Here is a 13,746-nt window from a genome sequence, read left to right as displayed (position 1 = left end):
CCTGGTGGGAGGTAATTCAATCACACGGGTAATTACTTTCATGCTATTCTTGTGATAGTGAGTGAGTTCTCACGTCCAGGCAGGAAATGGGGGCCAGGCCTCTCTGTCCTAGGCCAGACCAGGAAGGGCTGAGGGGCCTCGGGCTGCAAGAGTGGATCAGGGGTCAGAGGTCAGGGCTGCAGATGTGTGGGTCGAGGGTTGGGCTGCAAGTGTGGCTCAGAGGTTGAAGATCTAATGGTTTTATAAAGGCTGTCCTCCTTTTGCTCAGCACTCCTCCTTGCTTCTGTCATGTGAAGAAGGATGTGTTTGCTTCCCCTTCCACCATGATTGTAAGTTTCCTGAGGCCTCCCCAACCCTGAAGAACTGTGAGTCAATTAAATCTCTTTCCTCTATAAATCACCCAGACTCAGGTATGGCTTTATTAGCAGTGTGAGAATAGACTAATACAATAATATTAACATGTCATAATATTCTATGCTGTATAATATGATTTACCTACTTATAAGAAAGAAGTACTATAAATTTACTATTAATACTAATATAAAGAAGAAAGAAGTAAATTAGTATAAGTTTAGAGAAAATAAATAACCTATGTAGATAAATTAAGCAAAAAATAAAGAGCAGCTATATTAAATGAGTGCATTTATTTAAAAAGATATATGTAGATTTATGCAAATTTATACATTGCTATTTTCTAGAAAGCTGAACATGTGACTTCTATTTGTATATACTTCAAAGGAGTGGAACTTAGACATTAGGGTAGGTAAGGAGGGATCCAATTTTACCATATATGTGTCTGTGTAGTTTTAGAAATGAGGGCTTATTATTGTCCAATAAAAGTAAATGTATATTTACAAATTAGATATATTTTAAATAAATAGATTTTATTTCATGAACAGATTTTTTATCTAATCACCGTAACAACTAATAATACAGAAAAATGTGCCACAGTTCATTAAGATGCCTTTGGAAATGTGAAGGAATGGAGGCGAGGTTTACTGAACACTCACAAGCTAGGCAGCATGATGGGGCTCTCTTCACCCACAGAAGTAAATACCATGACCCATGACTTGCATCCTATATATGAGGCCACTGAAATGCTGAACACTTAAGAAATATGCCCATGGACCCACAGCTGGAAATTTAAAACTGAGCTTGAATCCTAGGTCTATCTCATCCTGAAATGACTCTTTCCACTTCTCTGCCAGTGATAATTCCAGAAGCACTTTGAAAATCACTTTTTTCTACTCTTGGCAACACCACGTAAAGAAACAAGCTGTTGGTGAGGCTCTGCAGTGGCAAAGAATCAGTGAAACATAGATGCACTTAAAACGTATCATTATTGCTAACAATAAAAAGTTTTAACTGTTCTAGGAGGCAGTGAGGTGCTTGAAAGTCATCAGTATGATTCATTTTAGGGAAAGATTCATTCCCTTGTGTTTCTGGGCAGGGAGCCCATATGAAAAAGATCATAAGTGCTGTGGCTACTCTGAGGTCACTGTGAAAAAAGTAACAGACCTTGATGATAAAGGAGCTAGTCAGTCATCAATTCCATCCCCTTTGCCAACAAGAGACAATATTTAAAGAGCAGTAATCATGTGTATTTAACTCAGGTTCAATTCTTCTTTGGAAGTAGGCCTCCAAACACTCTGACTACTAACATTATGTGAACTCTTACAGTTTTAAATGAATTTTAAACAAATGGAAGCCCCATAACTATTGTTTTATAATTTAGAAAAATGATTATCTACAAAGTAGAACCTATCCTTTTGCACATCACTCTAAGGGAGCTGAATGAGAATATGGGGGGTAGAATTAGATGGAAATGGTAAGAATTCTGGTTCTTCCACCTACAGTCTATGCCTAAGAAAAACCACAGATAGCTGATTTGAGTCCCAAGATTGCTGAGACTGTTGCCTGGAACTTAGGTCAAAGTTACTTTCACCACTAAAGAAGCAAACAAGGCTGGGCGCGGTGGCTCACGCCTGTAATCCCAGCACTTTGGGAAGCCGAGGCAGGTGGATCACGAGGTCAAGAGATCGAGACCATTCTGGCCAACATGGTGAAACCCCGTCTCTACTAAAATACAAAAATTAGCTGGGTATTTGGCACAAGCCTGTAGTCCCAGCTCCTCGGGAGGCTTAAGTGGAAGAATCGCTTGAACCCAGAAGGTGGAGGTTGCAGTGAGCCCAGACTGCATCACTGTGCTCCAGCCTGGTGACAGAGCAAGACTCCATCTCAAAAAAACAAAACAAAACAGACAAACAAACAAAAGAGCAAACAATCCTTGTGAAGGGCATGCAAGGCAAAGATACAGATGAACAGACATAATTTCTTGTGCTTCCTAGTTATCCATGGAAATGGGCCTGAGGTTGAGAGGTCGTGTGGCAGGAAGTGAGAAAGTTTTAACGTCTTAAAGTACAAAGAAAGGCAGGGTGGGGGTTGCTGGTGTTTTTAATGTTGAGTTGGAGGAAGGGCAGACCACCCTTCCAGCTTGACTACCAACAAATAAGGTAAACCCTGTGGATCCAGAATTCACACACTTCTAATTTCTAATTTTCTTTCTGCATCTCAGGGACTACAGCAGGCCTGGCCATAACAACATCTAGGGCAAGTTACTTAACCCCTCTGAAACTTAGTCCTTAATATGTAATAGACGAATAGTCACACTACTTCTATTGGCTTTGTATGTAGTAAAGTTAAATGAAATCACCTATATAAAGCAATCTAGGATCAAGTCAATGCTAAAAATATCACTTTTATTTCCACTCTGACTTTATTGTCACCATCCACACATATGCTTATTCATACATCCTTATCTTTCAAAACTCCTAGATGCATATGAACAACCATGTCTCCAAGATTATTTTATTGGAGAAATGAAAATTCATTCAACCCTGAATACCTGTCACAGGCTCCCACCCAGACCTGTAAGAGCCCCTGCCTCAATTTTGTGCAACACCTCAAGGCTCTTAAATTTATATAGTGCTTTCTCACCTGCAAGCAACATTCACATATGGGATCCTTTTTTGATCTTAGGTCAGAAGCAAAACAACTATTATTACACTCATTTTATAAAGTCCAAAACTAAGACACCAAGAAGCAGAAACAAACTGGCCTCTGTCGTCAGGTGCCTCTGAAGGATTCAGCTCAGCTCTTCATATAGTTCATCTAACCTATTAATCACTGAATTTGAAATCCAGACAACCATTCGGGATGAATCATATTATGTTGGGCTTTCTTCTTATTGATATGGCAACAGATGGTTTTATCACTTACACTTTACAATAAAATAATTTATCAACATTTGCACAATTAACAGCAAACTTAAGAAATATGAGAAAGGATTAAAATTGTATTCTAAATTTTATACATGAAAAGACTTTGTCCCAGAGAGATTACATATCCCAGGTATTAACTGATAAGTTAAGATCAGATTTGACAATCCAGCACTCTTTCCATGGGACTGCACTTCCCTGGGGAATTGGTTGTGCATTTCCAGAAACAGGTGCTCACTCCCTCAAAAGGTTTGCCTGGTTCTCACAATTTTTCTTATTGTAAGACAAAATCTGCCCCCATGCCAATGAAAACTTTAGACCATTAATTAACTTTGAACTTCTTTGCAAATCTCTAGAGACGGAATCATTTTGTCTGAAAGTATTCTGTTATCAGTGTGATGCAATGGCATACATGCCAATGAGGATTATTTGGGGATGTTGCCTGTTAAAGCTGGTACCTGCCTTGCTGGTCATCTAGGGATATTATACGTACTAAATGACTGGATTTAGAACTGAAACAAAGGATTTACAACTTTCAATCCAGGACATATTCTGTATACAAACAGTTGGTTAACTCCTTCTCAAAGAATCATAAGGTTCATATGAATTCATTAATTCCAGCAAAAAATTTATTGTCCAAAATGGGACATTTTTAAGAATAAAAAGAGTGATAATTAGAACAATAGATGTGTGCAATTATCAGGACTAGTAATTTACCAAGACTGGTAAATGAGGTATATAATCAATTAGCAGTGTCTCTATCCTTGCAGGGTGTTCTAGAAGGTGGGGAAAGGCAAGCAATAAATAAGTAAAAAAAAAAAAAAACAAGTTAAGGGATGATTCTTAGGATATAATAGGGTGATGTGATGGGCAGTGGCTGAAGGAGGAAAAGCTGCTTTGGAAGGAGTAATTTATTCATGGAAAGGCTTCCTCCACTGAAGAAATAATATTTGAGTGGAGAGCTAAAGATTAAGAAAGACATAGTCAGTTGGAGAAAGCAACAAATGCAAAAGCCTTTGGGTGAGATAAAGGGTTTGCTACAGTGAGGATACAGAGAGGACACCATTATAGAAGATGGGAAAGGGGAAGCAGACAACAGTCACAATAAGAAGGGACGTAGAGACAACAGGAACAAATTCTCTGGAGGTGTGGTGGAAGTTTCACAATATTTGACTTAACGATCAATTATATATGCAACTTTTTAAAACCTATAATAACATGCACACTCACACATTACTTAAATTTTAAAATCTCAGAGACTCTCTGGTGTGTTATCTTGGGCTAAAATAACCAGTTTTTGAGCAGAACTTAGAATAAAGCTTCTCTCCCTATCTCTGTGCAGATGGTTAAAATTGATGGAAATACATTGTTATTTGGAAAGTTTCTCAGTTGGCATTCTTTCTTCTTGGAATTCAGGCTTATACACATCTGCTTGCATGAAATTGCACAAATAAGTGTTTATACCACTAATACACACATATACTGCATTCAATTAAATGCCAGGAAAGGCTGAATGTGCCCAGTGCATATTTTCATCACAGTGCGGTGTAGGTGGTCCAATAAAAACTATATACATTACATGGAACACCAGAATATCATCTTTTTATTTTAGTCCTTGTAGATTTTGAATCTTCTAGCTGATGTATTTATAAAAAGAAATCTGGCCCATAGCTAGATATTGTTACTGGTTCAACTTTGAATAAAAATGATCCAACACTCTTTGAAGCTCTTAGTCAGTTTAACAGAAGAATGCCATAGCGATTGTAAGGCAAGTCCTTACCTAACTGTAACTTTTACATTTATGCTCCCATGTGAGTAGACACTTACTCGATACTTCTAATTCAAAACAAGAAAAAAACACCCAAAAGCAAATTGAGAGCTGACTAATATGAAATAATCATTATCTCAGATCTGCAGCTTCACATATTTATTTCACCAAAACAGCCTCAAGAATCTTTTTATTTATTTATAGTAAAATAAGTATAATAAATTAGAACTTCCAAAATAGGGTCATGCCAATGGCTTTAATGGGTATAATCAATGGGTTTCCACATCAGATTTTGTCTGAGTAAGAGTTAATTGCTAAAGGTATTTAAATATAAGAAAGACGCACCTCCTTTTCCCCCACCATTTACTTGGATCTTGTGGGAAAACTTCATCTTGTTCAGCCTCAGTTGGCTCATTACCAAATGGGTTCAGTAATCCCATTCAGATAATGATTTACTATCTTAAGGACAAGGAATTGCACCAAATAAATGTTGACACTACTATTTGAAAGTTGACAATGCTACATTCACATGGTGCTGAAAACGGGACCCTCTAGGACGTAGGATGTGGTAGTCGACTTCCAGTGATTAGAACTATGTCATCGTGTGAGGCCCACATAAATAAAACACATGCAAGCCAGAGAGTCCTTCCAGAAAATGTGGCTGTCAACATCAAGAGACAAGTAAGTGCTGTGCTTCTGAGCTTCATTGAAAGAGTCACATTCAATCCACCCCTTCCTTCAAAACTTACTTTATTACTGTGGCTTCAAGTTCCACAGAAGAAAAACCACAAAGTATGTGCAAACTAGATGACCAGTCTGTGCTGATGAGAGAAAAAAACAGAAGACCATTGAGGTGCAGGGCAAGCCAGACAAAACATCTTCTGTGCATCTCCTGGAACCGTCAGTAAGAACTAGGTGCTCAAATCCAGACGTTTGATTGGCAGCCTTCAGCTACGTAGGAGGGTGGCAGGGCTCCTCTAGGACTGGAGATGAAGGAGGGACCTGGTTTGGATTTAGGAGTCCATAAGGAACAAGGAAATTTTGTAGTATAGTTTCTGGAGCCCAGGAGAAGCATGCAGGGAAAGGGAAGAGATTTATTTCCTTCTCTTAACGTTTGACCTGCATGGCGAACAGAAAGGTGACTGCCTATTTGCCAGGAAAATATTAAGAATTCATCAAACTGGTGGGGTTTTTTTTAGAACCCAACATTGATTGAAATTTCAGACAAGCCATTTAACCCCCTGTGCCTCAGTTTCTCCCATTTGTAATAAGGGATATAAAAATGTCAATAATTTAATATCTGAGATATATATGTACACATATACTGCATACAATTGAATGCCAGGAAAGGCTGAATGTGCTCAACTAATGAGCACATTCATATTGGGACCTCCTAGGACTTAGGGTGTAAAGTGAGCACATTCAACGTATTTGAAAAATAGATCCTTGGAACTCAAGATTAATAAGTCCATGATTTTTGAGAATTCCTGAAATTTTGACTACCACTGCCATGCAATTTCTTTCACAAAATGCAGTGAAGTATAATGAAAAATTGAAATCCATGACGTGTACATACATGGCAAGTATTACGACATATTCAAAGTTGAGACATAAACCTCTGGGAGAAGCCCAGATTTATGATATATACAAGTGAGTGGTTTTTAGATTTTCAAATTCTGTAAATGAGTAAAATGTTTTGTTTGCTTTTTAACTAAGAGACTTTTATAAGTTTTCCAAGATTTTGTTTTAGCTAAATAAATCATTAAAAAAACACACACACAAACTCTGTCTGCATCATTTCATGAAGGAAGAGCTTCTTAATTTAAAAAAGTCGTTGAAAAGACAATCTCACAAAAGGCAGTTCAATCCAAGGAAGAACAACAGTTGGTAGAACTAACACAAATACTTGAAAATGTAGAAAAATCCCAACATGCATTGACAGATGATAATATTAAGGAGCACATAATTTTTTAGACTTATTTGAAAATTGGGCATCTCTGTAAGCACTACCACATGAAGTAGAATTAGAATATGCAACTTGATCTGACATGCCATTGTTGCAAATCTATTTTCATGTGATAGGAATGAGAACAATGCCCTGGATGCTATTTGTTCAATTAAGTTACAAATTTATCTGAGACTTCAGCTCAGCTTCAGACCCATGATATGCATCTTGGTCATGAACGACACTGTTTTACAGACCAGCATTTGAAACCACTGTGATCTCAGTGATGCTCCCAGCTCTCAAGCCCCATGATTCAAGCCTGAGCCACTACAAAATTAGAAAATAAGCCCTTAGGAGATGTTATTACTAATCCAGTGTTTCACAATGAGATGGTAAACCCATAAAGAGGTTAAATAAGTCATTCAAATTCACACCATCCTAACTGGTATTAAGCGGTATCTGATTCAAAACCAGTGTTGCCTGGATTCCTAACTAACATAATCAACACTATATAATACTAGTTAACATTTTTGATCGTTTATTATGTACAAGGTATTATGTGAAATATTTTACATTCATTATGTTAGCAGATCCTCCCAACAACCCACAAAACAGCTTCCATCATCATTCCCATTTTATAAGAGAACATAAAGAGGCCCAGTCATTAAATCACTTGCCTAAGACCCAACAGGAACGCAAAAAGGCAGCCCAATTCCAGCCCTGCCCTCTTAAACCCTGATATATGCCCCTGTATCTCAGGTATTTAATTTCAATAATAACAAGAACTTTAATTTCTGGGAAGGCAGTAGCAATATGCATTGCTTCTACTAAGATGACTGGAAAAAATAAAAATAATAAATTACAAAAAGGTCGTAATTAAAAAGAAAACTGGCAAGCTGTAGAGACGAAGAGGACTGAATGACCTAGAACTATAGAAAAGTCCTTCTAAGGTGAACTGAAATTCTATCACTTTCTTCTCTGAGCGCATTTGCCAATTCTGGATAAAAGCTAAAGCTTGGGCTTGGGGGTTGGGGCCACTAGTCTCCAGCGAGGGGTGTGGGTATTATTGGCCATGTCAGTGGCAACTGTAGTCGTGTGGGCCATCGCATAGTTCATTTTTATGATGCTGCGAAATGAGCAATTGGAGAGTGGAAGTTGCCCCAAGCAAAATACCAGGCACACTGTGACCTTCAGGGTTTATCTCTTTTACTTGGATCAATAGTACTTGGCTTAGAAGTCTTTGTGGTTGTGGCGATAACCAAAAAGGGCTCGTATTTGACTTTTCAAAAGGATAAGTCTTCTGTGAGCCTAACTCTTGGCACAGTTTGATTAGCATGTGCACAAATATCACACTTTCCACCCTCGGCCAAGGAGCTGATTAACAATCTTGGCCATAACTGTTTATGGTTTTGTTCAAACTGTTTTGTTTTTTTTGTGAACTTTACTCCTTTTAAAAGGTTCTTAATCATGCCTAGAGATTTGCTATCTCCCTTCAATTTGAGGGTAATTTAGGGCAGAGGCACTGTCAAGGCCAATCTTTAGCAAGATTATGAGGAAGACAGTTTCTCACTGGCCATAAATTGGAGGGAAGCAGTTTATCCTGTTGGAGATATCCCCTTCCCCTCCACACCTCCCCAGATGATTACAAATCTCCCTATATCTGACCTTACATTCACCTAAACCAGCACTCTATTCCTTTAATTCTTATTTATATTTAGGTGTTTGTGACTAAAGACAATCGAGAATGTATCCTCTTAAAAATAGTTGATTCCTAGTAAGTGGAAAATGCAAACTAAAAAATGAAGCTTACATAAAGCAGCTTTCAATAAAGCATGTCCTTGAAGCTAACAGCAAAGTCACACAACCGGGAAGTGCTGGCATGCATGATTCAAGTCACAAACCTAAGTCTTTGCACACCTGAAGGATGTCCCAAGGCAGATGTCTGCCTCTTATTTTCAGTGTTCTGTCACTTTTCCAGTCTGTACTCTCTTCCTTGGGTTTTTCGTTCTGCCATTCATCTATTTGTTTAACTGATTATGTTGTGTACCTACCTGTGCCAAGCACTATGCTCGGGCCTGGGCGAATCACTGAACAAAAGCATCTCAGCCCTCAAGCTCACACCCAGAGGGAAGAGAAATGTAACTAAATAGCCCATCGCAATACATGACATTCACAGAGGGCAAAGAGAATATTGAGAAAGTACCTTACCTTCACAGAGTGTTTGAGGAAGGTTTCAAGGAAAAGATTACATCTGAAAGAGAAATAAAGGAGGGTGATTTAGCCAGAAGGAAATAGGTGTGGGTATCAGGACATATCAGGCCCTAAGGACTTCGTGGGTAAAAAAAGAACAAAGCAAAATATTAGCATTATTTTTTGAGAAAAGTATAGGCCATTTAGAATAGCTTGAGAGAGAATGGCAAAAATGAATATGAGGTGGTAGCAGAGGTGCTATGCTGTCATTGTCCTCATCCTTTTCATCCTCCTCATTCTCTTCACATCATCCTCAAAGAAACTAACAATTGGAAGTTTACTGTGCACCAACCACTATTCTAAACAGTTTTCAAGTTTCAAGTCACTTATTACAAATCTCTAGGCACAATTAAGAACCTTCGAAAGGAGCCGATTCCACTGTGTAATATGTTTTATGCCCTGAAAGATGCTTAAAGTTTGTCCTCTAAAAATAAAATTTTTCACGCCCATTAGGATGGCTACTATCAAAAAAAAATCTAGAAAATACCAAGTGTTGGCAAGGGTGTGGAAAAACTGGATCTTGTGCACTGTTGGGAATGTAAAATGGCACAGCCACTATGGAAAACAATATGGCAGTTTCTAAAAAAATAAAATAAAAATAATTACCAAATGATCCAGCAATTGGTTCTGAGTATATGCCAAAAATATTTTAAACAGACCTGTGTTCATAGAAGCATTATTCACAATAGCCTAAAGGTGAAAGCAACCCAAGTCTCTGCCAATGGAGAAATGGATAACCAAAATGTGCTATACGTACAATGGAATATTATTTTGTGTTAAAAAGGAAGTAAATTCTGACATATGCTAAGACATGGATGAACCTAGAAGACATTACTACATGAAATAAGCCAGACACAAAATGACAGATCCTGTATGATTTCAGTTATATGAAATGCTTAGAGTAGTCAAATTCATAGAGACAGAAAGTAGAATGTTGGCTGTCAGGAGTTGAGGGGAAGAAGAAATGGGGTGTTTTTATTTAAATTGGGCACACAATTTTTATTTTATAAGATGAAAGAAAAACATGGAGCTGAATGGTGATGACTTACACAATATTATGAATGCATTGACTATCACTAAATAGTATACTTATAAAAGGTTACAAGGGCCAATTTTGATACATGTATTTTACTTCGATAAAAAAGTAGAAAAAAAGAATAAAAGAAGAATCATGGAATAAAAAAGCCAGGTTTTTATTGTAATGAATCACACTGGTATCTACAGGAATAATTAATTTGAAGAGGGAGAACCTGAAAACTGGGAGACAAATCGTTTATGCAAGAGTAAGAATTCCATAGTTGAGGTGTATGTGGACAGAGAGGAAGGAAGAGATTCAAGAAATATTTATGCAGTAAAATTTTGGATCTGATTATTGGATTTGGGAAGGTAATGGGAAGAAGATAAGAACAACTGGATGGACTATCAGGCTAAAAGCTTGGCAGTCCAGGTTAGCGGTGTTAATGCTAATCGTAAAAGAGAATACCAGAGGGTAGGTTGCTGGGTTCCGGTTTAGATGACCTAAGTTTGAGTGACTGAAGGACATCTAGATGAAGATGTACCACAGGTCATGCAATCTAGAACTTGACAAGAAAGTGACCCACCTACAGGTCATCATGGATGCTATAAGCCCAGTGAAATATTGTGAAACACCAGTAATAAAAGAGTGAACAAGATAATGTGAGACCAAGAAGGAGAAGGTCTATGACATACATGGAGAACAGAATCAAAAATCACAGTGATTAAAATGCAGAAAAAAGAAAGGTCTGGTGGGCGAAGGACGAAAAAATACCTGCTTGGTTTGCCAAAAAAAGAAAGAAAGAAAATCATTAGGCATTTTATAGAGAGCAGCACGAAGAATAAATGGAGTGGACAAATGTCAGACTGAAATCGGTAGATCATGAAATAGAGGTCAAGTCGAGAGTGAATGGGATGCAGGTAACAGACTGGAAAGTGAGCAAGAGCACAGTGTCAAGTGTTCTATTTTTATGGTGGTTGAACCTCGAGAAAGGAAAAAGGTACAGTAGAAGGAAGCAACTGGAAGAACTGGAAGAAAAAGTTGGAAATCTAAGAAAGGGAATCATCTAAAAAGCTTCCCAGAGCTGAAGGTAGGAGGATTAGGGTCAAGGCACATATGGAAGAATCAGTCATGAATGTGAGGAGGGATATCTTGCATTCTAAGACTGGGAAAAAAGGAAGAAAGAAAAGAAGCCAATGGGAATAGATATATAGATCGTCAAGGAAGAGCACCAAAATTTTTTATTTCTGCTGGTCTTCATGGTAAGGTGGTCTGCTGAGAAGATTTTGATAAAATGGCTGCAGAGAGTGGTACAGGTTTGATGGAGTCATGAAGGAATGAGAAACAGCCAGCAGAAGACTGATGGGAAGTGAGAAGGCTCAGCAGGGCTTGGGTTGGTGCTGAGTTTCCCAGGTTTAGAAGCTGAGGCAATGCATTACAAATCAGTTCCAAGGCTGATACCTTGCTGGGTGGGAAGGCAGAAGAGTAGAATGTTTTCAGCTCCTCTTCTTTCCATCCGTATTTTCCCAAGGTGTCCATTGCTTTGATTTAGCTGAGTACTTTAATAAGATAAAAGACAGATACAACTCAATCACATGGGGTACTGGGAACATAGTATGTGATTGTGAAACTGCCTGACAATCCTAGGATTCAAAGGCTGGTTCCATATATTATTGACACCTGATCCTGGGGCAAGTTTTATAATCACTTTGAGCATTTGTTTCATCATTTGTGAAAGAATTATAAGCATTAAATAAGCTTATATCCATATAATTCCTGGTTCATCATAGGCATCAGAAAATTTCAGTTTCTCTTCCCTTTATTAACACCTCACAAAGAATATCTTTCATAAAACTGAACCCAGAGGAATCCAAATCTTAGAAATTTCTTTCTTATTGTTGAATTTCCATTGCAGCAGAGCAATTCACTTGCAAAATAAAGACCTATCCGGGGCCAACTTGATTGAGCCCTGGAGAATTGGGGTAATTCTTTCAAAAAGTAATCCTCACCCCAAACTTCCATTTCTTTTTTTAGAGCCTTACTTCAGTGTGAATGAGTGTCTGCGTGACTTAACACCACCATACAATACCATTAGATCCACTCTTCATTTTCCAAGGAGGCACAAACTGAATTAAGTTTGTGTAATAACGTCACCAATCCAAACCTCTGGCTTAAATGAGGGGCTTGAAATTCTTAGAGATTATTTAACTCATATTTTTAATAAACCAGAGCTTCGAATATTGAAGCGTAGGTAAGCCACTCTAAAGCAAGGCTTAAAAAAGTTAAGTCCTACTGATAATTACATGATAAAAATCTTCCGTACTTACCTTCAGCATCCATCATTTTCCACTGTCAGCCATTGGTAGTGTGAAGGAGGACAATACTAATATTTTCATGGATAAATCAAACTGTTTCTTTTTGATTTGTGCCAGTGAAAGTATCCCAAGTTTTTTTCTTTTCTGTTGTTTATACTGAGGCAGGCCATATTGTGGATTCCCCTCAGCTGTGTGATAAATCCCCATGTGAGTCACATCTATTTCTGCAAATGCTCCGAGTGCTGTGTTAAGCAAGGGAAAGAATGAAATCTGTTGGGTATCTTCTTTCTCCTGCCCTTCTGGTCACTGCTGCCTGCTACAGTCATTGAATAGTCTGTTCTCCTTTTCTTTTTAGTGCCTAGTTTGAGTTCCTGATATCACTAGGTGCTCAGAAAAAAAATAAAAAACAAACAAAAAAACTTTTATTGAATTGAAACCCTGACCTGCTTCAGCAGGGAGGAAGGAAAAAACAGAAGAAGTTTTCACTGTTGCAGAGGGACAGTTGCATAGGGACCATACTTCCTATTGTTAAGAGGAAGTAAACAGTGTTCATCAGGGTGCCAAGAACCAAGGAAGAATTAAATGAGATAATTGAAAAGATATAAAACAATATATATGAAGGGGTCATATACATTGGTCATCATTGATGCTATGAGGCCAGTGAAATATTGTGAAACACCAATAATAAAAGAATGAACAAGGGAATTGGAGACCAAGAAGGAGAAGGCCTGGGAAAAAAATGGAGAACAAAAAAAAAAATGGAAGGATTGAAAAAGCAAAAAAAAAAAGGTCTGGTGGGCTAAGGATGAAAAGATACCTGTTTGATTTGACAAAATAAATAAAGTATCCATTTCCATACAAATAGTGACAGTCTTTGTAAAAGTGGAGTTATACATAGGATGCAGTATTGCTAGGTAGCTTAATAAAAGCACTTAGAACATAGTGGGTTCTATGCTGAACATTGAGGATGTATCAGTGTGTCAAACACAGTCCCAGCTGTTTGGTGGACTATAATCTAGGGTTGGCCTTAAGCCGTCTTTCCATTGCTCTCTGGTCCTCGACTTTACTATGACCTCTACAAGGAGAGGTGGGGACAGTGCCCATCCTAGAGCTGGAGGGTTGGCACAATGAAGAGGTCAGTGTCTTTTGCTTTTGTCCTGTTTGTAAACCCTTAT

General features: G+C 38.0%; 1 long non-coding RNA gene across 2 annotated transcripts; it reads right to left on the bottom strand.

The window, feature by feature from the left end:
* Positions 1 to 508: 508 nt before the first annotated feature.
* LOC116533601 lies at positions 509 to 13,027 on the bottom strand. Of its 2 annotated transcripts, none has more exons than XR_004261365.1 (3): positions 12,584 to 13,027; positions 9,195 to 9,242; positions 509 to 535 (listed from the first exon to the last, which is right to left on the bottom strand). It is a non-coding gene; the product is annotated as an uncharacterized LOC116533601 (long non-coding RNA). The 2 variants fall into 2 exon arrangements; XR_004261364.1 differs by lacking the exon at positions 509 to 535 and adding an exon at positions 2,271 to 3,240.
* Between the last annotated feature and the right edge of the window lie 719 nt (positions 13,028 to 13,746).

The sequence above is a fragment of the Sapajus apella genome, unplaced genomic scaffold, assembly GCF_009761245.1.
Source record: "Sapajus apella isolate SASKATOON/1434 unplaced genomic scaffold, GSC_monkey_1.0 scaffold3, whole genome shotgun sequence".
Lineage (NCBI taxonomy): Eukaryota > Metazoa > Chordata > Mammalia > Primates > Cebidae > Sapajus > Sapajus apella.
This window is presented reverse-complemented; position numbering and strand designations above follow the sequence as displayed.